Below are 23,370 nucleotides of genomic sequence, written 5' to 3'. Positions count from 1 at the left end.
TATCTCAAAGCTGTCCGGGCAAGGCATGGAGCTGTCTAAAGTTAGAAAGCCCACTACAAAGAACACGGTGCGGTGGCAATCCGGGGACCCGGGGTCTTGCCACAACCTATAAGGGAAGAGAGCCTTAACTGGAGGTTTGTCAATCGACAGGGAGAGACGCGGTCTACTGTGGGCAGTGTCATTCGACAGGCTAGGCCGAGAGTGTAAGAGTGAAGAAAGCCACATGAGCGGAAAGTAATCAAGCACTGGGTGCGCTGGTTTTCCTTGCTCTTGACTGTGGATGTGGTGTGGACAGCTGTTTCAGGCTCTTCACCTCTTGCACTCTCTGCAATGGTGGGCCCTAATATGGAATTGTAAGCGGAATAAAGCCTTTCTTGCTTAAGGTTGTATTGTTTTATTAGCACAACCCATATGAGACCAAAAGGATGGCTAAGGGCAGGAGACACCTCAGTGGGATCTTCTCCCCAGCTCATCACCTTGTATGACCTCAGCTGTTCTGAGCCCAGGTGCTCCCACAGTTCCACAGGTCATGGGGACCAACAGTGTCCACACAGGAGAAAGCAAGGAAACCCCCCAGAAGTGAGCCGTTATTCCCACACTGTTAGTCCACACCCCTGGGGCACACTCTGAGGTCTCAGGCCCCCAAGGACATCCTATAGGGCCAGCAGGCCTCAGGGCGGTCCTTCTGGAGATGGACAAGTGATTGCACATGCGCTGAATAGACCTCATCCTCTAAAACGCAAGGCCAGCACAAGCCCTGGCCCTCAGTGACACCACTGGTACTCAGCAGGGCCAGGGTTTAAGAATTAGCTTCCTGAGAGCAGAGAACTACACACTAACCACACACAAGGCTGTGTGTGTATGTGTGAGAGAGATCTTAGCTGGATAGGGAAGGTCACACAGGCTTACGTGTTTGTACATGACAGAAACAGTAGTGGTCTTCAGGAGTATGTCGCTTGTAAGCCCTCACCAGGTGCTGATGGAGGGCTCCATGTTCCAAACAGGCGAAATAGGAACTTTCTCACAATTCCTAAGGATGGAAAGATAAAGGGAGTCCATAGCCAAGCTTAGAGTCCAAGGTCAGCCAGCAGCCTCTGGGACGTTGCTAAGCTCGACCCTCTGGGCTTTGGGATCCTGGTGACAGGCTGTCTCTGTCCTCTCATCTGAATTTTATCTCAGAGTCCCCGTTGGCATTTATGAACACACACACACACACACACACACGAGAACCAACCTCTTTCCAGCCAGATGGATGGCCTCTTACCAAGTCAGCTGGGCCACATCTCTTACCAAAGTGGGGCCTGGACATCAGTCTCCTAGCCTTGTCCAGGGGATGTGACCCCCAGAGGGAGGCAGCTGCCTTTCATTTAGAGGCTCTGCATATGAGTGCATTTACTGAGGGGTCCTGAGGAGAGCAGGGCCCTGCTGAGACCAGGAGGCCTGGGGGCCTCCTCACTGGGAGAGGAAGGATGTGAGAGATGTTTCATTTCCTCACACTGCCCGGTAATTAGGGGACAGGAAGACCCCACAGGCTCCCTGTGGGGATTCCCTGGGACCGCAGGAACACAGCTACACTTTTGCTGGGTGAGGGGGATAAGGAGCAGGCTTCAAAGCAGGTGGTCCTGAATGGGTCCAGTCCTGCCTGTGGGTGCTATGTGGACTTGCACAAATTGTTTCATGTCTGAGCCCCATGATGTGACACCAGAAACAGTAGAGGTCTCAGTGTTCACGCACTGCAGGAGCAGCTGGCAAGCGACAGGCCCACATGTGACCTGTCTCCCCGCCTGCCCAGGTCCTTCTCTCCTTGCCTCCTAGGCACTGTCCTAAGATTCTCTCTGCTGTGCAATATGCATGTGTTTGCTTGTCATTATCACAGAGGGCTCAAGGAGCCCTTCTTCCCAGTTCTGTCCCCATCTGGTGTCCCACTACTCCGAGAGGGTTGACACAAGGCTCAGAGAGAGCAGGGACTTGATCGGTTGACCAATGCAGAATTCCAGTCTTGAGAGTGCTGTCTACTCTGAGAGGGAGGGCCCAGTGTAGGCTGCGAAAGGGAAAGGAGAGGTGGGGAGGGAAGGAAAAAACTCTCTATGGGCCTCTTTCAACAAGTTCTGACCTAGCCATGGCTAAACCCTCCTGGGAGGCACACGACCAGCTGTACAAACTGTGAGGCCCAATCGCAAGGAATGGTCCCAGGTTCACACACGGTGCATCCCTGTAGTCCCAGCACTTGGGAGAACAAAGGAGGAAGACTGTGAGTTAGCTACAGAGTCTGAGTCTAAGCCAGCTGGGATATCTAGCAGAACCCATCTCCGTTACACTACTGAGAGATCAGAGGATCCGAGAGGTAGACAGGCTTGTCCAACAGCACACAACATGGAGACAGTTGAGTTGTGATCTTATGACACTGAATTGCACACACTGCCCCTCCTCAGAGCCTATAGTGCCTACTGACAGATATGCAGCACCCCCACATTTCTGCAACTCTGAGGACCCTGGCCAGAGGTGAGAGTAAAAGTGTGCAGTTGCCTCTGAATCTCCTCATACCTCACACATTCCTGAAAACTTTTTTTTTTTGTTTTTGCATATGACCTCAAAACCCATCCACAGTTGTTTAATGTCAAAGTCAGAGTTGCTGCTTCCAGATCTGGAAAGCGCTGTTGTGGGAAGCCTGGTGCTAATCCTGAGCCCTGGGAGGAGTGTCCCAGCCCTGTGGGGACCAAGGGTCTTTTTGCAAAGCACTGCCCCTGCAAGCCTTCTTCACTTCTCTGTGCATCAGTTGGAAAAAAAAAAAACCTACACAATGAGGATACTAAGAGTGTCCCTCTCACCAGGCTGCTGAGGGCACATAGCACATGTCTGCTATTGTTAAATGATGTATGTGTTTATTAGGTTACCAGAGTCAATTGCAGCCAGGGTAGGGAAGGACTCACGGCTCCTCTAACTGTGTCCACTGACACAACAGATAACTGATCATAGGTGACGGTGATATTTACCAAGCCCACTTCAGATAAGAGGGTGCCAAGTGCCAGGAGTTGAGTTCCTGGCTGAGGCACGCAGCAAGTGGCAAGATGCCTGTGAAAGGCAGGCCAGTGACTTTCAAAACAGTCTGAACTCAGCTGTCCTGGTTAGAGGTAAGCTGCTCATTGCTAGAGCTATGCAAACAGACTCAGTGACCACCCCTCAGAGAGGCAAAAGAGGTGACCTGGACATCCTCCCAGCCAGGTGGCCTTCAAAGGAACAATCCCACCCCAACCCAGACCTTTTCCTTAGAGAGTTACATGTCTGGGTCAAGTGAGGAAAAGGTTTGAAGCCACCTCAGGGCGGGGACTGATGTGGGACCTGACTGGCTTCTAGCTGGAGCCACAGCCCAGCCCAAAGCTGGTGGGAGCTGTTGTGACATTTGAACACACAGGGCCAGGGCCAGGGCCAGGGCTGCCTTCGATGGACTCTAAGCCAACTCACTTTAGCCTAATTAGCTTGAGCTGTGGCTATGTGTGGAAGAGACTGAGCAACTCTTCTTGCTGCCACCTCCATAAAGCAGGGCTCTGCCTGGCACGCCACCTGGATGCCCCTTGTATCCCTGCCTATTCCTGGCCCTTGAGAGCTCTGCCTTCCCTCTCTCCTGCTAGTTTCCTAAAGGCCAGGCTCAGACCACCCTTTACAATGTCCCTCTTCAGGCTGACCCGGACTCCCCACAGGATGAGCTCTGAGGTCTTGGCCCCAAGAAGAGCCTGGTCTTGCAGGGTCCCTCCACACAATCCCATTCCCTTCGAAGAGCTGAACACTAGAGCCGAGAGAAGGAGGCTGATGACTTAAGGAAGGAGCTGGACTGGGGGTTTCCTCTGCCAGCTCCCCTTCACCTGTGTTATTATTTAATGAAGAATGTCCCCACAGGCTAATGTGTTTAAACACTTGGTCCCCAGCTAGAGGAGCTGTTTCTGGAACAGCAGGCCTTGAGGTTTCTAAGCCCAGATGTATTTAATCTGTGGCCTGAGGTTCACATGCATGAACTTTATAGATAACGAGGCTTTGTCACAATATGCAAAGCCTGCACCACTTCCAGCCCGGGCCCTGTACGGAGCCATGGAGACAGAACAAGCTGAGTTTGAAACTCCTGCTGCCACAAACAAAGCCCTGGCTGCTGTACCTTCCCATCATGATGGACCATATCCCCCAGACTGACAGACAAAACATACCCTTCCTCCCCGAGGTGGCTTCTGTTGGGTACTCTGTCACCACCAAGAGAATAGAGGAGGAACGGTCATCAAACATGCTAAGGTCAGCAGGCCCAGGGAATTTGGACTTCATCTGATCTTCACTAGTCCCTCTGGGGGAAGCTGGGCTCTGTCCCGGCATTTACAATGCCTCCATTGCAAGCTATGGACCCAGAAGTGCAGCTGGAATGCTGTCTCGGCTATCCCAAGTAGGTAAAGGACACCCAAGGAACATTGTAGGTCAAGGCTTATTACAGAGCCTCATGGTTATTGTCAGCTTCAGGGTCTTCAGACTAGGAGGGACAGCAGAAAGGCACCAGTCTCCATTCACGAAAGAAGTTTCTAGCCACAGGGCACAGCTTTTCCTTGATGAAGAGCATCTGTGGTCTGCCCTGCCTTCCTTGACATCTGTCTGCAGGCTGTTCCAAAGAGTGGCCACCAACCAGGGGCCTTGCAGTGACAGTTTCTGGATGCCAGAAACACCTTCACCCTTGATGGGCCCTCAATGATTCACTCTTGACCACTGACTGTGGCTTCCCACCACCTTTCCAAGGGCACAGGTCAGTCGTCCTCCTCTGGATAAACTTTGCCAGAGCCCCTTAGTACCCCTAGGGAAAAGCGTGAACCCCACATGTTTCCTACTCCCCCCTCCTTCCTCTAACCCACCACTTAGAAAAGGGCAGATGGCACCAGTCACATGGCAGTGTCAGGGTAAAGTTCAAATGCACTATGCGTCCCTTCAGCACCAAATGTGTTCTCTCTGCCTCAGCCTCTTCCCCAGAACAGCAGTGGAAGACTCTGAGTGTGCCAGCCAGCTCAGACCCTCCACAGGTGGACAGTGGCCAGCGGCTGCCCTGCCAGGCTGCAGAAGGCTGGGCTGCACTAAGCCCTGGGACATGTGATAGCGGGACATAGCATGTAGCCACATCTGCCCACTTGGTGCTCCAAGCCTGAGCTGAATGTAGCTGGGCTTAAGCTCTGCTCTCCCCAGGCTCTGAGACCTCAGGGGACCTTGGGTCAGAGCCTGAAGGTGCAGGGAACCTGGGCTGCCCCACTCCCATGGGACTACTCTGCACTAACTCTGCTCATGGCCTGGACTGCGCGTCCCCATGGCGGACGCTGGCCGACTGTCCCTTCTTAACTGTGCCCTATTCCCGTTCTTAACAGAAAAGCCCCGGAGACACACTGTAGCCTAGGGAAGCTCCCCGTTGAGAGAAGCTTGTGGAGTGGGAAGGGAGGGGCCTCGAGGTGACACAAGGTACTCTTAAGTTAAACCCTCTGAAGTGTTCGAATTCGGCTCAAATTTTGGACAGCTCTGGATGTTCCTGGGACTCTACATCACTGTGTAGTCCAGGCTGACCTTGAAACAGAGATCTGCCTGCCTCAGCCTCTTGAGTGCTGGGATTAAAGGTGTGTGCCAACATGGCCAGCTCCTCTTTGGAATTAAAAAACAAAACAAAACAAAGTATGTATTTGCTCTGTTTTATTTTGTTTATTTTGTGTATGTGTGCACATGTGTGAGCCACATGTAGGCACATGTGGGCATGCATGGGGAGGAAAAAAGGTCAACCTCAGATGCCATTCCTCAGGCACAGTCTACCTTTATTCCAGACAGGGTCTCTTACTGGCCTGGGGCTTGCCAAGTGGGCTATGCTAGCTGGGCACAGAGCACCAGGGATCCTCCTGTCTCTGCTTCTCCAAGTGCTGGGATTATAAACATGTCACTGTGCCTAGCTTTTTTACATGGGGTCCAGGAGTGAAATGCAGGTTGTCATGCTTACACAGTGAGCACTTTCCCAGTTCAGCTATTACCTGTCCTCTTTGGAACTTTGTTGTTGTTGTGATTGCATTTGGCTTTTTTTTTTTTTTTTTTTTTTTTTTTTTTTTTTTTTTTTTTGAGATAGTATCTCTCTATTATGCAGCTCTGGTTGTTCTGGAACTCCCTATATAGTCCAGGCTGGCTTGGAACTCACAGAGATCTACCTGCGTTAGCCTCTTGAGTGCCAAAGTGCCCAGCCCCCCTTTGGAATAATGATAAAAACTGTATCATCCTGTTAATGACTTTCAAAAGAGATGCACTCATTTATTTTATGTGTATGTTGGTGTACATGAGTGTATGTATGTGTACCACATCCATGGAATGCCTGTGGAAGCCAGAAGAGGGTGTTTGGTACCCTTCAACTGGAGATGGTTGTGATCCACTTTATGTGGGTGCTGGAACTTAAGCCATCTCCTCTATGGGAGCAGCAAGTGCTCTTAACCACTGAGCCATCCATTCAGCTTCTCCTGATTGTAACTTTCATAAAATATCTTGTCTTAAAAAGCAAAGCACTAAGCTGCACTTTATTGGGAAGAGAGTTTTATGCAAATAGTTTAAGTGGGGCCATGAATACACCCTCCCAGCATCCTTTCCAAGCCCTTATCCCACACCCCACGTGTTGTGAGGTGGCTTGCACACAGGGTTTAATTTAAAGCTTACCGCAGGCCTCTGTAGCTGGACACTATGAGAACTGATTCAAGGTGTTCCTGACTGGAAGTTGGACCTAAGTTCTCAGTTTGACAGCCAATCCCACAGGCTGCCTCCTGCCACTGATGTAGAAATCGATAAACTCAAAGCCATTTGTTCTTTGTTTACTGCACTACTGGAAAACAAATGATATTCTCCAGGAGCAAAATAAAATTGTCACAGAGACACAAAGCTGGAGACTAGCCTCCCTACACAAAGGCCTGAAGCTGGGGAAGGACAGACTGCAGAGTCATTGTAATCTGTTAATTGCTCCCATTCATTCTCCAGCCACTAACAGATGTCTCACACACCAGGCTCTGCACGCAGACAGAGGGACAGAGGTGCCCACATTTCTTAGGAAGGGGCAAGGACGTTGCTTGCCACGAAGTACCCTCTGTGGCTTCCAATATTTGGGCTGTCCTCAAATATCTCAACCCCTTGTAATTCAGGTGGTAAGAACAAAATGTCATGTCACCATTTCTGCTTACAAGCAGACCCTACTGTCAGCACCTATGGAGGACAATCTCACTCAAACTACAACACCAAGGAAGAGCACCCAGTTCAGTTCCCAGCAGCTACATGGTGGAGGGAGAGGACAATTATGAAGACTGTCCTCTGACCTCTACATGTGCACTGGGAAGCACATGTATACACACACATGTACATACACACACACACACACACAGTAGTAACAACTAAAATGTAAGTTGGAATATAAATATTAGTGGTGTCAGCATGCCTCAGTGTGAGCTCTGAGAAGCACAACAAATCTGCACACCAGTTCTGAAAGAAGTGGATTATTATGAGTGCTTTCTAGCATGGAGAAAGAAGGCCCTTGGGAGTGGTGGAGAAACACCGAGAGAAGTGTGTGGCCAGGGACAGACTGGGGATAACATGGTTAAAGCTGGGAGGGGTCCTGTTCTCTTTTTGCAGATGACAAACTGGGGGATAGGGAGGCCGAGGCCAACACCCATAAAAACCGAGAAAAAAAAATTCAGAGGCTAGGCATGGTGGTGGACCCTGCAATCCTAGGGATTGTGAGCTACAGGCAAGAGGACGGGGGTTCAAGGCTAACCTGGCCTACATCATGAGCTCTTACCTCAAAAGCCAAACAAATTTAGCCAAATATAACTCAGGGTGTGCCATGAGGTTTGCCGTGTAGCGCGTTCCTGAAATCCAAGCAATAGGAAGGTAGAGGCAGGAGGCTGCTGAGTTGGAGGCTGACCTACACTAGATAGTGAGAAGATAAGCAACAAGCCAGGACAAGCCATGGGAGTCCTGTAAGCAGTTAGGGAATGACGTGAGTGAGCCAGCAACACAGAAGGCCTCCCACATGCTTTCCCAGGAGCAAGAGAGGGACTGAGAAAAGAGCCCGTTGGCTCCAGCTGAAGCAGCTTTGCAAGAACTCTGTCCCCAGCCTCCAGCCAGCCCCAAGGTGCACCAGGCTGGCCTGCTCTGGGGACTCATGTTCTCTGGCTTCTACTTCTGCCTGCTGCGTGACATTCCCAGTCTTCTGTTCAGTATCCTAGTGAGTTTTCAAACCCAGTTCCTAGACACCAAGGCTCCAATTTACTGTCCAGCCAAGAGCATCTCCTCCCTTTGGCTTGGAGAGCCAGGTCTCCTGCAGAGTGGGCCAGGAACCCCTGAAGCTTGGAGCACTAGTACCAGAGGCTCCTGCTGTTATGTTGCAGAATGGCTTAGCCTGAGAGATCTTGTGGAGATCTTCAGTAGGGCTCTTCCCTCTCCCTTTGGAGCATCAGGAACTCTGAGCCTTGGAGGGCAAGGACCAAGTCATTGTAGAACTGTTAATATGTCGGACTCACACGAAGAGGCCTTTAAAAGTGATGGAAACTAAAAGACCTTTTGCAAACATGCCCCATGCCTGACTAGGGTTGAGCACAGAGGGAGGCCCTTGGGAGTGGTGTAGGAGAAAACCCCAGAGGAGAGTCCTGCCCTCAGAGGAGGTCCCAGAGAACAGGGCAGAGCACCTGAGTGCAAAGACCTTGTGCCCAGTTGCCAGTGTCTGATGAAGCGGCAGCCACTCAGGACCCAGAGGCTGGATCATAGTGAGCAGACTGTGAGGAGCTAGGCACACCATATAAGGCCAGGTCTGTGTGGTGACTCAGAGCTGGGGTGGGAGGGAGAGGGAGAAAGGGGGAGAGTGTGTGTGCATGCATGCTGGTGGAGAGCCAAGAGGTTTGTAGGTTTGTGGTTGACCAGCACCAGGCATAGGGCAGACCCTAAGCAGCCCTTGACCACAGCCTGGCAGCTGCGTAATAAGATGTGCTTTGCAGTCCTTTTTTTTTTTTTTTTTTCTGCAGAGCAATCTCTTTTCTTTTCTTTTCTTTTCTTTTCTTTTCTTTTCTTTTCTTTTCTTTTCTTTTCTTTTCTTTTCTTTTCTCTTCTCTTTTCTTTTTTCTTTTCTTTCCTTCTTTCCTTTCTTTCTTTCTTTCTTTCTTTCTTTCTTTCTTTCTTTCTTTCTTTCTTTCTTTCTTTCTTCCTTTCTTCCTCACATGAAATCCTACATCACATTCTAAATGCAGCATGGACTATTGCTTTCAGGTTGCCAGGCTGACCTGTTCCTTTGGGACTGTCTCCCCTCTCTCCCTCCCTTCCTTCTTCCTCCCCCCCCTTCCTCTTTCCCTTCCTCTTTGATTTGGCTGAGTTGGTTGTCTGGGAAGGGCCCATCCTAGGCCTGGGACTTCTGAGGCTAAATCAACTTCCTCTGCCATGAAGGGGTAGAGGAACTCTTCTCAGCCAATGGAACTCAATGAAGGCCCTGGGATGCTCAAACAGCCGGATGATCACTAGGGAAGCAGAAGGGAGCTCATGAGAGAGCCTGGTGCCGCCTGTGGATCTGGCAGATACAGGCTGCGCAGTGGGGAAGTCTGGCCTTTTAGATGCTATGATCATTGAGTCCTTGTGCTAACCAATGGAATATAGTGGGCTGTGGTGGAGGACAGGGTGCCCTGCTGATGGTCAACAACATCAAAGTGACAACAAAGAAGACAGCGGAAGGAGCCTTTCCCTAAAGAGCAGGCCAGAACTCCCTTACCTGGTAGTCGGTGTTAGGTGTTAGGGAGCTTGCTCAGGAGTGTGGCTCTGATTTTAGAAAGCACACCCTAGGAGGAGCTCCCCTACAGAGATGGCAGTGTCAGGAGGGCAGGCTCCTGCAGGCTTGAGGCTGTCCAGGAAGCAGGAGAGTCCTGACGGCCTGGTTGATGTCATTGCCTCCCTGTACTTTAGGCTTCCCCCTTCCAGCCTGCAATACCTTGGACTCCCAGGAAGCACTACAAGGAACCGAGTCTGCAGGAGCCTGGGGTCTACACAGGGCCACCTGCCACCAGGACCCAGCTGATGTATCTGGGAAACAATTCAGAGACACGAAGGTATGTACACATGGTACAAGGGGGATGCACACCAGAGTACCGGAGTGACGTACAGAAGGATGCCACCAAGCTGCACAGAGCCAAGTGCGCTTTAGATGGGAAGCTAACAAATGTGCCCAGTTCCCTCACATAAAATGTAACTTGAGAGGTGCGAATTAGCAGAAGAAGTGTCGGAGTCTCTTGGAGAAAAGGTCCTTGTTCATGTGAAAACACATTTGTAGTTTGCAAGCAAGATAGACCCAGGGTATCCTGTAACTGATGAGGACGCTGCCAGCCAGGGTGGGTGACTTTACTAGAGCCACACAGCCCACTGGCAAAGCAAGTGGGTCTCTCCTAATGCATGGCCCATACTCCATTGAGGCCTGCTCTTTTGTAGGCCTTTCAGCAGTCCCCTGCCTCAGTAGGAGCCTCCTTGACATGCTGTCAGGAGTGTGGGGCCACACTTTTACCCTGTCACAGGCACAGCAAAGAATTGCTTCCCGGCTGTGTTTGAGTCTGGGCAAGGTGTGGGAAGTGGTGCCCAAGAGTTGGGAGCATGGAGGCAGGCAGACTTTGGCCACATGCTTGGAACAACATTTTTTTTTTCTTCCAGAAATGGAACCCTGGGCAAGTCAGGTGTCCTTTCAGAGCATCAGTTTCTTCATTTGTAAACAGGACAGATAACCATATGGCTCCCAGATAGTTCCTGGGAGTTAAAATGTGTGTGCTCATGCACGTGTTTGTGTGGGTATGTGTTTATGTGTGTGTGTGTGTGTGTGTGTGTGTGTGTGTGTGTGTGAGTGTGTGAGTGTGTGTATAGGTCACATCATACACAAGGGAAGTGGAGCATACATTGGGAGACTCCCTGGCAAATGTTTAGACACACAGCAATTCCAAACTCCTCTTTCATCTGTCGCAAGTGTTCCTCCTGCAGCCCATCTCAGCCTCCACCTGACTTTCCTGGCCCTCCCTCTGGGCCACCAACCCCCCACCTGCCAGTGATGTCCTCTATCCCAGCCGCCAAGCACTACCATTTGCCAGCCGGCTAAACGCAAACGTCATTAGCACTCCGAAAGCTGGTGAGCACTAATGTTGTACCAGAAGGCAACCAGAGCTGAGAAGTGGGCAGGGTCTAGTAGGCCATGGGGTTACCTACCTGTTGCTATACCCCTCAAGCCATCTGAGGCATAAATCATGGACAATGAGGTGAGCTAGGGTGGGGTATCCCTCTCAGAGAGAGGTGGTAGCAGCAGGTCCTCTGGGGATGGGCAGTGAAAAGTCGGGTTCTGGTCCCAAGGCCAAACTAGCTTGCACTGATCCCTGCCTGCAGGTGCCTTGATTTCTCCATCTGTGAAAGGCAACTTGTGCTTTTTTATCTGCTCTTCCGGCTCTGCTCTAGGGGCAGTACAAAGACCCAAGGCTGAACAGATGGTGAAGTCCTGTGATCCACACGCCACGGGCTTCTCCTTTAATCCTCATGGCACCGTCATTCCCATTCTAGGGACGAGACACTGAGCCTCAGAGAGTTCACATCAGCGGATGCAGTTGTGTATGGCTTCCTGATTCAGTCAGAGTGGGATGGTGCCACCAGGCGTGTTGAAAACGGGCCATGACTAGAACACCACAGGTGTCACACATGTGTGCACCAGGACACAGAGCAGTGAAGATGAGCAGTTCCAAGTTTGTGGTGCATGTATGTCATCTTTGTCACAGAGTGAAGCTCCTGACCCCAGAGGGGCCAGCTGGAGAGGGCATGGCTCAGTAGAGCATGGCACTGGGGCGTGACAGTCATAGGCTCCCCACAGCTACCCAGCCTCTGTGAGCTGGGCCTGTCTTCACAGGTCCTCACAGGCCCTCACACATGCTGGTCTACATTGCAGTCTGCGTTGCTGCTCAGTCTCACATTGTTCTTGGCTCAGCATCTCCACCCCTGGGCGGCCCTGTGGATGGAAGCTTGTGCCACCAGGCCTGCTGCCATGTGCAGGGAGGTTCACAAGTGCTTGGAAGGAAGAGGTGTCCAGTGGACCCTCAAATCTGCATTCTCACCCTAGCTGCTGTGTGATCATGGTAGGCAAGACCCTCTCAGAGCCTGTGGGAGCTCTGTGCTGCTTCTGAGGCAGAGTAGAGACACACTATGAAGGGCTGTGGTCCTTATCCCAGAGGCCAGTACAGGCCAAAGAAACAGTCTAGAGTTCCCGGTGAGCCTTGACCAAGGATCCAATCACACCTTTATATAAACTCCTCTGTCACTCCTGGGCCTCAGTTTCCCCTTCTATAAAACTGAACATAACGCTGGAACTATATCTCAGTGGTAGAGAACTTTCGCATGGACCAGGTCCTGGTTTCAGCACAATTAAAACAAAAGGGACATTCACGACAGCAAGGCACACAGCTCCCCAACTCCTGTCTTGTTTTAGTAGCCTCACACTCTTCCAGTCCTCCCCAGAACAACCTGTCAGAGCCAGAAGCCCTTCAAGCAGCAGCAGCTGGGTCACAGGCAGGAACGTTTGAACAAGAAGAGAAAAGAATGTCGCTTGTGTCTGAGCTGTTGACCAGGAAGGAAGGTGGCAACATCGGGAGGAGAGAGAAGCATGTGCTGGGATGGAACTAACAGAGGGTTGGCAGGAGGGATGGATGGAAGGATGGATGGATAGAAGGAAGGAAGGAAGGAAGGAAGGAAGGAAGGAAGGAAGGAAGGAAAAAGGGGGAAGGAGGAAGGAAGGAGGAAGTGAGGCTGACCACACTGCTGGAAGCAGAGGAACCTGGACTGAGTCTTTTGCTAAGTGTCAGGGCCTGACCCCAAGCTCACTCCTGGGGGAGCCTGGAGGAACAAGAATCTTCACTCACTTGGAAAGCTTTAATTAAACACCCATTCTGTGTGTGTGTGTGTGTGTGTGTGAGAGAGAGAGAGAGAGAGAGAGAGAGAGAGAGAGAGAGAGAGAGAGACTCCAGGGCATATATTCCCTACCCAAGGATCCCAAAACCTAAGGGAGAATACAGTCCAAGTGTGAGAAGGAGGGGAGGGTTAAAAATTATGTGGCTGAGTCCAGAGGGGAGATGGGCCCCAGGAAGGTTTCTCAAGGCAAAGGGTAGATTTGAATGTCTGCAGATTCGAGAATGGCGTTGTGGCAGAAACAAGGTTGAGAAATGCCAGTGGCCAAGTGTGGGATAGGCAATCAAGGCCGTGTGCCAAGGTGGCCAGCTGGGGGTTACACAGGCAGTGGAGGGAGGCAGAGGAAGTGGCTTAGGTTTTTGAATGCCAAGCTGAGGGTGCTGAACTGTATCCAGAGGCAACAGGGATGCAGAGCAGAGGTGTGCATTGGAGACAGCAGGGAGCCTGGGTGAGTGGAGACAGGGGCTGAGAGGATGGAGAGAGGATTGAGGCTGCACAGAGTGGTTCTGGAAAATGGGCCTGTGGAGGAACTCTAAGGCAAGCCAAGATGAGGCAGAGACCCTGAGGGAAGAGACCCATGAACTGTGGTGTTCACAGCCCAATCTGTCACTGCCACCAACTGCATACCTTCAAGCAGTCATTTCACTCCTCTGGGCCTCAGTTCCCACTCCGCCACCCCCAGAAAATGACAAATAAAACAGGCATCTCATAGGACTAAAGAGTTCAACCAAGCATTTTGAATACAATGAGAGCTGGGTGCTGGCTGCTGGGTGCTGGCTGCTGGGCGCTGGGTGATGTACTACTGATTTTATTCCCAGCATGTCTTCCCTGTTGCAAAGAAGGACACTGATATTCAAGGTCAAACACCCAGCAAAGGTTGGTCTCTACAGGCCTCGTCAGACCTCACATCCCAGGAGTACCAAGTTACAAGCAAATAAACCATGATGACTCAGAGAAGTCTGATCTTAAAATATTATTAAAGGGAAAGACTGTTGTATGACTCTCTACAACCTGTTTATTAAACTCCAGCTAATAAGTAAAATGAGTTAAGTTAATGAAAAACCAACCTCCGGGAGGGATCGCATCACCTAATGGTGGCCCATAAACATCAACATAAAAATTTAAAACACAAGAATGAATATGGACGCCGACAGCAGGGGAGGCTGCAGGAGAGGAGCCATTGATTCTAGCGGTTTCTCCACACTCATGGGGTCTTCGGGAAGTCATAAAGGAAGGAATTATTTCCCATTGTTCACACACAAGGATGCTAGGTGCTGAATTTAAATTGTCTTTCATTCCTTAATTAGTAAGGATGAAATTAGAATCCATGTACAGGAGAATTGGAAAGGGCCGGGGAGCCTCTGCACACAGATTTCTTTGTTTTACAGACCAGCAGCCAGAGAGAGAGAGAGAGAGAGAGAGAGAGAGAGAGAGAGAGAGAGAGAAAGGAGAGAGGGTAAGCAAAGGAGAGGAGAGAGAGAGAGAGAGAGGAGGGGGGAAAGGGTGAGATGAGAGGAGGGAGACAGAGAAGAGAGAGAGAGGAGAGAGGGAGAGAGAAGGAAAGAGGGAGAGAGAGAGAGAAGGACAGAGAGGTATTTAAGCCACACAGGAAAAGGGGACGTGTTGATGGCCAAGTTGGCAGACAGTTCTAAGTCACACTAACACATTGCCTGTGGAGAGGGGCTGAGCCCATATACCAACCGAGCTTGAATAGGAAGGAGCCACACTCTGGGGACTTTGTGCTCTGGACTGAGGGGCTGCAGATGACTCAGTTTCCAGTCTGAGTCAGTAGTTCCCTGGGTCCCAGATGAGGCTCATTGTATGTGTTTGTGTTTGGGGTGAGTAGTTTATTTGTCTCTAAATTCAGTGGGCTCTGACACACAGACACAGACTCAGACACACACACAGACACACACACAGACAATAGACAAAGACAAAGACACACACAGAGAGACAAGAGCATGGGGACCATCAGTGACATACACACATGTGTCTGTGTGTTTGTGTGTATGAGCATGTCATGCTTCAAGCTGTGTGTGATTATGAAGCAGATGTTTAATTACTACCTGAGTGTAATTAATCAGCACTATTAACACACAAGCCACACTGCAAAATTACCTTGCAATTACATGGAAAAGAAATATTTTATTACTAATCATAGGGCACTTGATGGACAGTGAACTTTCTTACTCTCTCCCCTTTTCCCTCCCCTTCCCTACCACGGCTCTCCTGGGCTGATGTCCCAACCATTCAGAGCCTAGGTGGGCCGCAGCCTCCTCCCCAGTGGCCTGGCATTCTGTCTGTCTAAAGCTTTTGTTTTCACGCAACATCTCACTTTGCAGCCAGGCGGCCTTCAATTCACAGATGATCTTCCCGCCCAGGCGGCCCCACTACTGTGATCACCAGTATGCAACAGCATGTCCAGCCCCATTGGAAAAGCAACTTGGGCAGGAGGAAGGCAAGAGTAGGGGTCAGCAGGATGCTGCTGCCTTGCAGCAAGTTCAAGAATCCCCTCTGGGTGACCTCACTGTCAGTGCCTCCCTTCTTCCTCCCAGGCTCCAGAGGAGAGCAGGTATCGGGGAGAGCATGAGGCACAGGGAGAGGCTGGGCTGCTGGCTAAGCCTGACCAGCCCCACAGGTTCACAGGTGAGTGAAGGGTGTCTGGCAGATGAGAGAACCTACCCAGGTAGTGGGTGGGGCTCCTGGCGTGGGTGCCATAAGAGGCAGTTCCCTGGAAGAAGGTGTCCTGGGAGGGAGGCAGCCTCCAGGCCCCCGAGGCTGCAGGTGGGGCTAGCTCACAGGTCGCCAGCTACCTGCTTCTTCCTTCCCATTCTATGAGGAGCAGAAATCTCAAAGAGCTGGCTGGCAGAGGCAGCCAACTGGACACAGAAGACACCTCCCCCCTGCCATCTCTCACTTCTCTCCCAATCTCTCAGCCTTTTTAGGGCAGACTGCCCTGACACCTGGTTCCCTTACTGCCTCATGTATTTTCTTAACTACCCATTCTGTCTTTTGTTTGATGGCTATCATTATCATCTCCACTCTAGCACTCAAAGAGGTACCATGTTCTCAAGAATTCCAACACAGAATCACCACAGGTCCCAACAAGCCTATTCCTGGGTCTGCACCGAAAGGAACTGAACACCAGAATCAAAAGAAAGCTACATATGGGGGTGCAAGCCCATAATTTGATGCACCCAAGGGGAAGTGATCCTGGTGCTGGCCCTGTCTCTGTATGGCAGAATATTGTTATCAGAACAACACAGCCTGAAGAAAGCACAATGTGGAGGAAGCTCCCTTTACCAAAGGAGAAGCAACCTTTACCAAAACTCTGTGAAGATCCCATACTAGGCAGACCCTGGGAGATAGATAGCACCTGGGTGTCTGTGGTTGTGAGGGAGATGCTGGTGGCATCTCCATTTTTCCAGATGAAGAAAAGTTCTGGAAACAAATAGAGGCTACGATATAATGTTGTGATGTGTCAGATGCTGTCAAACAGTACAGTGTGAGAGATAATAAGACGGGATGTGGATTTCACCTCAGAGGGAGGGAAGAAAGGAGGGAAGGGAGATAGAAGAAAAATAGGAAGAAGGAAGAGGAGGGGCAGGCAGAAAGGAGATGACAAGAAAGGATGAGGAGAGAGAGAATGGAGGAAGGGGAAGAAAAAAGAAAGAAAAATGAAGGAGAAAAGAAAAAGAAAAAAGCAGACACAGAGATGGGGGAGAGGAAAGAGGAAGGGAGAGACAATGGGAGAGAGGGAACAGTTAGGATGGACCCATTGAAGGCCAAGCGAGAGCCCAGAGTCACCTTTGGGTTTCGGACTCCGCGTCTATACTATCTCATACCTCCTCTGTTGCTGCCCTATACCTCCTTACTTCAGGGCCTTTGCATCTTGCTGTGGTCTGGACCATGAAAGCCTTCTCCCAGTTTCTGATGTGAAATTCTTACAACCCCTCAAAGCCTTTGTTAGAAGCTACCTTCCTGAAGCCTTTCCAAGCTCTTGGTAGTTACAGCTAGAGGTCCACAGTCCTGTGTCCTGCTGTCCCCTCCCAAGTGTCCCTCAGCTCCTTCTGAGTATTACATAGCACTAATGGCCATGGTGTTTCAACTCAGCACCCACATCTGAGTTGATAGACACCACCTACCCATTTCACGGCCAGGGGGCTGTGATTTTGCTGGTCTCTAACATCACACACTCATCTTTCGGGGCCCAACTCACATGCATCCTCCTTTGAGAGTGTCTCCCTGAGGGAGGAGCATGGTGTCTGGCACACACATGGCACAGTTGCATTTCTGAGTGACTAACAGATGTCTGTGACATCTTCATGGTACATTATCCTGTATGTTTCCCACCAGACTTCACTCAGCTGTGCCTCCTGCCTCAGGCAGGTCCTCAGTAAAAGTCTACTGGTCAAGATCTTTCTAATAACTACTGCCACACCTCCCTCACTGACTTAAATTAATGGGTGTCCAACCACGTGAGCACAGAAGCACTTTACACACCAAAGAGATCATACATTGAAGGGTTGGCATGGAGAATAATCCCAAACACCAAGAAGCAGCCCTTCCAATACCCTGTGGGAAACTGTATAATCTGCACCAGAAAGTGAACTAAGTGAAGATGCCAAGAAATTCTCCCTACTCCAGAGAATGGCTGGCCCCTGTATCATCACTGCTAGGAAAATACAAATTAAAATATGCAGTGAGACATCACTACAGCTCCAACAGAGGGCTGAGACTGAGCAGACGGATGATGCCAAGTGTAGGTGAGGTAAAGAGACTAGGGCTCACACACTGCTGACAGATGCCACACCTATTTGACTTGACAGCTCAGCCCACGACTCAGCATCCTACTCCCAATCATGTACCCAATAGAAATGCCTGCCCCTGGCCACAAAAAGACATAGACCAGAATGTTCACTGCAGCTTTAACCACAGGCACCCAGAATGGAAAGCAATCCAATGGCACGCCGCCACACACCTAGAGATCATGGGACAATTCGTAGGAGTCAGCTATCTCCTTCTAACAAGTGGCTCTAGAAAATGGAACCCAGGTTATCAGGCTTGGCAGAAAGTGCCTTTACCCAGTGGCTCATCTCACCTTTAATTCCTTCCCTTTTTCTTTTTCTCTTTCTTTTTCCCTTCCTTCCTTCCTTCCTTCCTTCCTTCCTTCCTTCCTTCCTTCCTTCTTTCTTTCTTTCTTTCTTCCTTCCTTTCTTTCGTTCTTTCTTCTAGCCCAGGCTGGCCTCAGAGTCACTATGAATCAAGAATGACCTTGAACTTCTGATCCTCCTGCCTCTATTTCCCAAGTGCTGGGAGTACAGACACTCCCACCACATCCAGGTTTTGAAGGGCCTAGTGAATGCTAGGCAAGCACACTATCAACCTAGCTACGTCATTCACCTCCAATTGCTTTATTTCCAAATTTTAAGTCACATCCTATCCCTTCCTGCTCAAAGCTTTATCTACAGCTTTCTATGAAACTTTGAATTTATGTTAAGGTTTGAATTTTAAGTAAGTTTGTGAAGGGCTACCTTCACCTCTAACCTGGGCTACATGTGGTCTGGAGGCATCCCAACAGGTAAGGTGTCTATTTGTTGAGCCTCCCAGGTGCTGCAGCTTTGAGAGCTTCCGGCATGTGATTCTCACCCTGGAGGGCATGTTAATGAGGAAAGCTGAAATTAAGAGTTGAAAGGTCATCCGTTGGTAACCACAGGCTCCGTGCCTCCTGCTGGCTGAAGAACAGATGTGTGAGGCAGTCTCTCTACTCCATGCTTTTTTGTCTGTGAATGGGACAGCCAGGCAGCAGGCTGGGGCATGAATAAGCAGCGTGATTAACACCGTGTGCCAAGCAGCAGGCAGCTGGGCCAGGGTTGAAAGGGAATCTGGAAGCCTGCTTCGCTTTGCCCACCAGAGTCTGTCTCAGGTCCCTTTTGGCGACAGCCCAGGGGTGGACGAGAGTGCCTGCTGGAGCTAGCTTGCCCTACTTGAAGAGTCTATAATAGGGCTCCTGCCCAGCCCAGAGCAGGTGCCCCCGGGGGGCACACAGCACCAAAGTCCTTTGAACTTCAGTTCTCTCATTTGCAAAATAAGAAGAATAATTCCCCACCTCGGGGCTGCTGAGCACATTAGGAGATCACCTACAAAAAGCACTTTGCATTTTTTTTCTAAAGTGCAATGTAAATGTTGCCTTTTGATGTCTTACACATCCAGTTATAATTATATTAGTGCTTCCAAAAGAGGAGGAGGGACTAGTGAAATAGATGGGGGAGAGTGCTAGAAACTGCCTCTCTACCACAACACTGTCTCTGGTCCCTGCCTTACGCCCAGGTAGCACCTGTTCAGCAGGCAGCCTCACCAGTCCATTCTATAGATGGGAAAACAGAGTACTGATCACCTCATTAGCAATAAGGCCCTTGGAAGTATTTATGGTGTTTGCTTCTTACAGAGGCAAGCCCAGATCAGCCAAGGACACTTGCTCCACATAGAGCTTCAGCTCCTTGCTGTGGGATCCTGTCATGGTTCTTCCAGGGACCATGGATGGCCAACACAAAGTGTGAAGTCTTGGATACACACAAAACGGGCAGTATGCTTGGGAGGGTGGGCCTGGCCACCTAGGCTCACAGCCAAGGTTATCCCTGCCATTTGGCTGCCCAAGGGCCTGAGGCTCTCTTGGTTCCTGCATCCCTTAAGCTTGATCCCAGAAAGCAACCAGTCAAAATGAGTGGGGCAGAGGTAAGGTTGATAGTAGCAAGGAATTGTCCACATATAACCTTGGGGTACAGAGCCTTTGTGAGCAAGGGCTGCGAGAGGCTGGATGAGAGGTACTTGGACTCAGGAGCTGAGTAGAGGAAGAAAGAGAATGGTAAAGGCTTCCAGAGACCTGGTTGGAGGAAATAGCTGATGTGGGGTCCCAGGGAAAAGTCTGGGAAGAAGCGGAGAAGCTCCTTAAGGGTTGGCGGACGCAGGTTGGGGGCTGTTGATGTAATCTGAGTGTCTGAGAAACACTCCCCAGAAGCAAATGGCAAAGGAGGCAGCCTTAAAAAGAACAGGTCAGGAGTGGCCAGAGCAGCACCCTAGCTACTAATCCTTGTGCTACAGTGTTTCGTGGGGTAAGATGGAGTCGGCTTTGCTGGGCAGGCAATGGCTGGCAGCTGGAACAGGAGTTGCGGCTAGGGTCTGCTGCAGAATCTGTCTCTTCAGAGATTGTCCATCTTAGCTCTCAAGGCTTCTTAGTGAAAAAGACAAGGTCCACCCTGACATCTATATCCACCTGGCTTAGGGTGACAGCCACATCTACATACCTTTCCCACAACCCCCATGGCAGTTTGTGAGGGACTAACCGGGCACTGTATCTTGGTCTAGGAGGCTGCAATGAAGCAAAACCACCCCACACCCTGACAAAGGTTCCTGTGCCCCCACACTCAACCACCAGGGAGCTAGAGGCTTAAATCAAGCATGTCCTCTCTCATGCTTGTCCTTCTACGTGGTTCTTACCAGGTAAAGGCATCAGCCGGGGTATGTTCCGCTCAGAGGCTGGGGTTGGGGTAGGGAGGAGAGTGTCTGTTTCCTTGCTGTTTATAGCTTTTCTAACAGTTTGCCATCCTAGGGCATGCTGGGAGCATCACTCGTGTCCCTCTGACCGCCCTTGGCCTGTCTGGAGGACCTGTGTGAAGTGATTGCTCCACACGGAGATGCCAGAATATTCACTGTCCCCCAAGTTCTCTAACTTTATCACATCTACAAAGTCACCCGAGCCATGTCAGAACACCCACGCACACTCGACTCCCATTGGTTAGCAGCCCTGCAAGCCCTTTGAAAGCCGAAAACACCTCATGTGGAAAATACCGGAACCCTTCCTAACCTACTGATTTTGGCCTAGCCACATAGCTAGAGGCATCATATACACTACCAGGGGAGTTGAATCGAAAGTCCAATTTGTTCCTTAGAAGTTTTTTTAGACATTTATGTATTTGTTTTGTGTGGAAGGTGGGGATACATGAATATGCCCACAAACCTCCTGTGCCATTTCTATGTCCCCAGAGAGCTATTTTTATTGAATACATATTATTTCCATGATACCACATTTAAAAAATATTTATTTATTATTCATACAGCATTCTGCCTCCGTGTGTGCCTGAACACCAGAAGAGGGCCAGATTTCATTGTAGATAGTTGTGAGCTACCATGTGGTTGCTGGGAATTGAATTCAGAACCTTTGGGAAGAACAGCCAATGCTCTTTACCTCTGAGCCATCTCTCCAGCCCCAACACATTTTTTTAATCACATGCTGAGCCATCATAAACAGAGGCCTGTCTCTACGCTCAAAGGCCCTAGACACTAGGATACAGACATCGTAGGAGAGTGTTATTCTGTCCATCACACCCCCCAGAAGCTCATCAAATGTGGGTCTATTCAGGTGCCACCACCAACGAGGAAACACAGTGGAGAGACTTGATGCCAGAGTAGCTGCTTCAAAGATGGGATACAGGCTTCACCCAAGCTTGCCTCCTTCCCAGGGAGCAGCTCAGATGCCCTGAAGGAGGATGAGAAAAAAAATCAGGAAATAAGACTCCTGCCTTGAACTCCTATAAGCCTTTCTGTGGAAGGCCTTGTCTGCTCTAACTATGACAATCCTGTGTTGTGCATCTACAGGCCGACAGCCTGCCTAAATGCTCTGACCCTGATGCCAGCTCCAGGTACAGAAGCCCCTCCAAACCTCTCTATACCTTTGCGCCTCCGAAAGCAGCCAGAGACACCCACCGGGGAGGGTTGCCTTGGATCAGTGATGCCTACTCTAATTCAAGTTGAAAGTGCTTGGGAGCTCCCATCCCTTCCCTCCTCAGGTGGTCCTCAGGCAATGCTACTGAGAGGTAGGAGGAAGACCTAGCTCTTTTACCTCAGGGTGACACCACCTGAATGTGAAGGGCAGCACAAACCCCAGGGTGAAGCAGGCTGTGGGTATGGCATGGTCCCTGAATGGCCTCTTCCACTTCCCTATCCATAGATACCTGCCTTGGAGGTGGCATATGTTATTCCATTTGCCAATAGTCCTGGGGGTGATATAGTCATTATTCTAGACTGTCAGCAACAAGTCCACATTACAGGACAAGCTAGCAGCTGTGGGATTTGAACCCACGCGTGCCTGATCACCTCTGTGCCTGCCCCAAGTGTCCCTACAGACATGAAAGAGAGAGAGAAAGAGAGAGAGAGAGAGAGAGAGAGAGAGAGAGAGAGTGTGTGTGTGTTTGTAGGTGTGCATGAATGTGCTGGGGAGATACACATAGGCATGAATGGCAGTGAAAACTCCTCATGGGGTTTTGGGGTTTCATTTGCCATCTTAGGAGCCAGACATGGTGAGCCATGAAACCCTGGTTGGCATTTATGCTCTGGACTACAAACCGATTTTTGGCAGCTTAGGTCTGTACTCACTCCCTGCGTTGGAGATTGAGGCTCCAGGGGCCCAAGGGGTTTGCAGGTCTCCCTGTCAAGGCCACCCCAGGTTCAGGCTGGAAAGTACGTAAGGCACAATGCTCCCAATGTCTCCACTACCTTATGCACAAGACTTTGAAATGGAGAAAACAGAAATATAACCTCTCCCCTCCCCCTCTTGATCCCTAGTAACCTCACTATCCCTTCTCTGGGGCTAATATTGTGAACAAAGCTAAGCTCTGGAGTCTGGACTGCTCTTCCAGAGGACCTGGGTTTGATTCCCAGCACCCACATGATAGCCCACAACCATCTGTAACTGTAATTGTCTCAGGCAATCTGACTCCCTTTTCTGCAAACAGCACCCACAGTATACAGGCAAAACACCCATGCACATAAAAACAAACAAACAAACAAAAAATAAGCTTTGGAGCTCAATTTGGAGAATGTTTCTGTTGTAGATGGCAGGCCTTTCCTGGAAGAAGTGTCTTCCAAACACAGAAGTTTTAGGCAGGCAGCGAAGATAAAAGGTGCACTGCAGAGAGAGGAGGCTGTGAGGGAAAGGGAAAGTCCAAGAGAGGGAGAATGGATTGGAGGTAGCGAACAGCCTCATCCATCTGGGGTATTGGTGGAAACTGTAGCACCGAGAACTCTGAGAACACATGGCTCTTCCTGTCCCAAGATCTTGAACACTGGCAATGGGTACGTGAGCATCTCCAGAGAGGCAGCAGGCTCCTGAGAGGCAGAGGGCCACTGAGCAGTAGGGGTAGATGGTAGGCAGGTCGGCAGCTTAGGCTGAGAGAGTGGAAGAGGGAGGGATGGGGCCAGAAGGAGGCATGGATCTCCCCGGGACAGGATAGGCCGGCTCAGGGGGAATATGACTGTTTTACTCTAGGCCCATGTTCTAGTTATTGTTATGGAGAGAGGCAGCTCAGAGTTGGAAAGATGCTTGGTCAAGGG

At 50.3% G+C, this 23,370-nt stretch overlaps 1 protein-coding gene across 3 annotated transcripts in view; it reads right to left on the bottom strand.

The window, feature by feature from the left end:
• Tspan18 (tetraspanin 18) overlaps positions 1-23,370 on the bottom strand; it is a 126,747-nt gene that overhangs the window by 28,950 nt on the left and 74,427 nt on the right. The window contains exon 3 of one of the 3 annotated variants that reach the window (XM_060371693.1): positions 910-1,030. The exons of 1 other annotated variant lie outside the window; for it this stretch is intronic. The gene's annotated coding sequence lies outside the window, so the exon portion shown is untranslated. The remainder of the gene's footprint in view (positions 1-909; positions 1,031-23,370) is intronic. One more of the 3 variants, XM_060371694.1, reaches the window with a different exon arrangement.

The sequence above is a fragment of the Meriones unguiculatus genome, chromosome 18 (assembly GCF_030254825.1).
Source record: "Meriones unguiculatus strain TT.TT164.6M chromosome 18, Bangor_MerUng_6.1, whole genome shotgun sequence".
Classification (NCBI taxonomy): Eukaryota; Metazoa; Chordata; class Mammalia; order Rodentia; family Muridae; genus Meriones; species Meriones unguiculatus.
The sequence above is the reverse complement of the archived record's forward strand: the minus strand, read 5'-3'. Positions and strand labels throughout refer to the sequence as shown.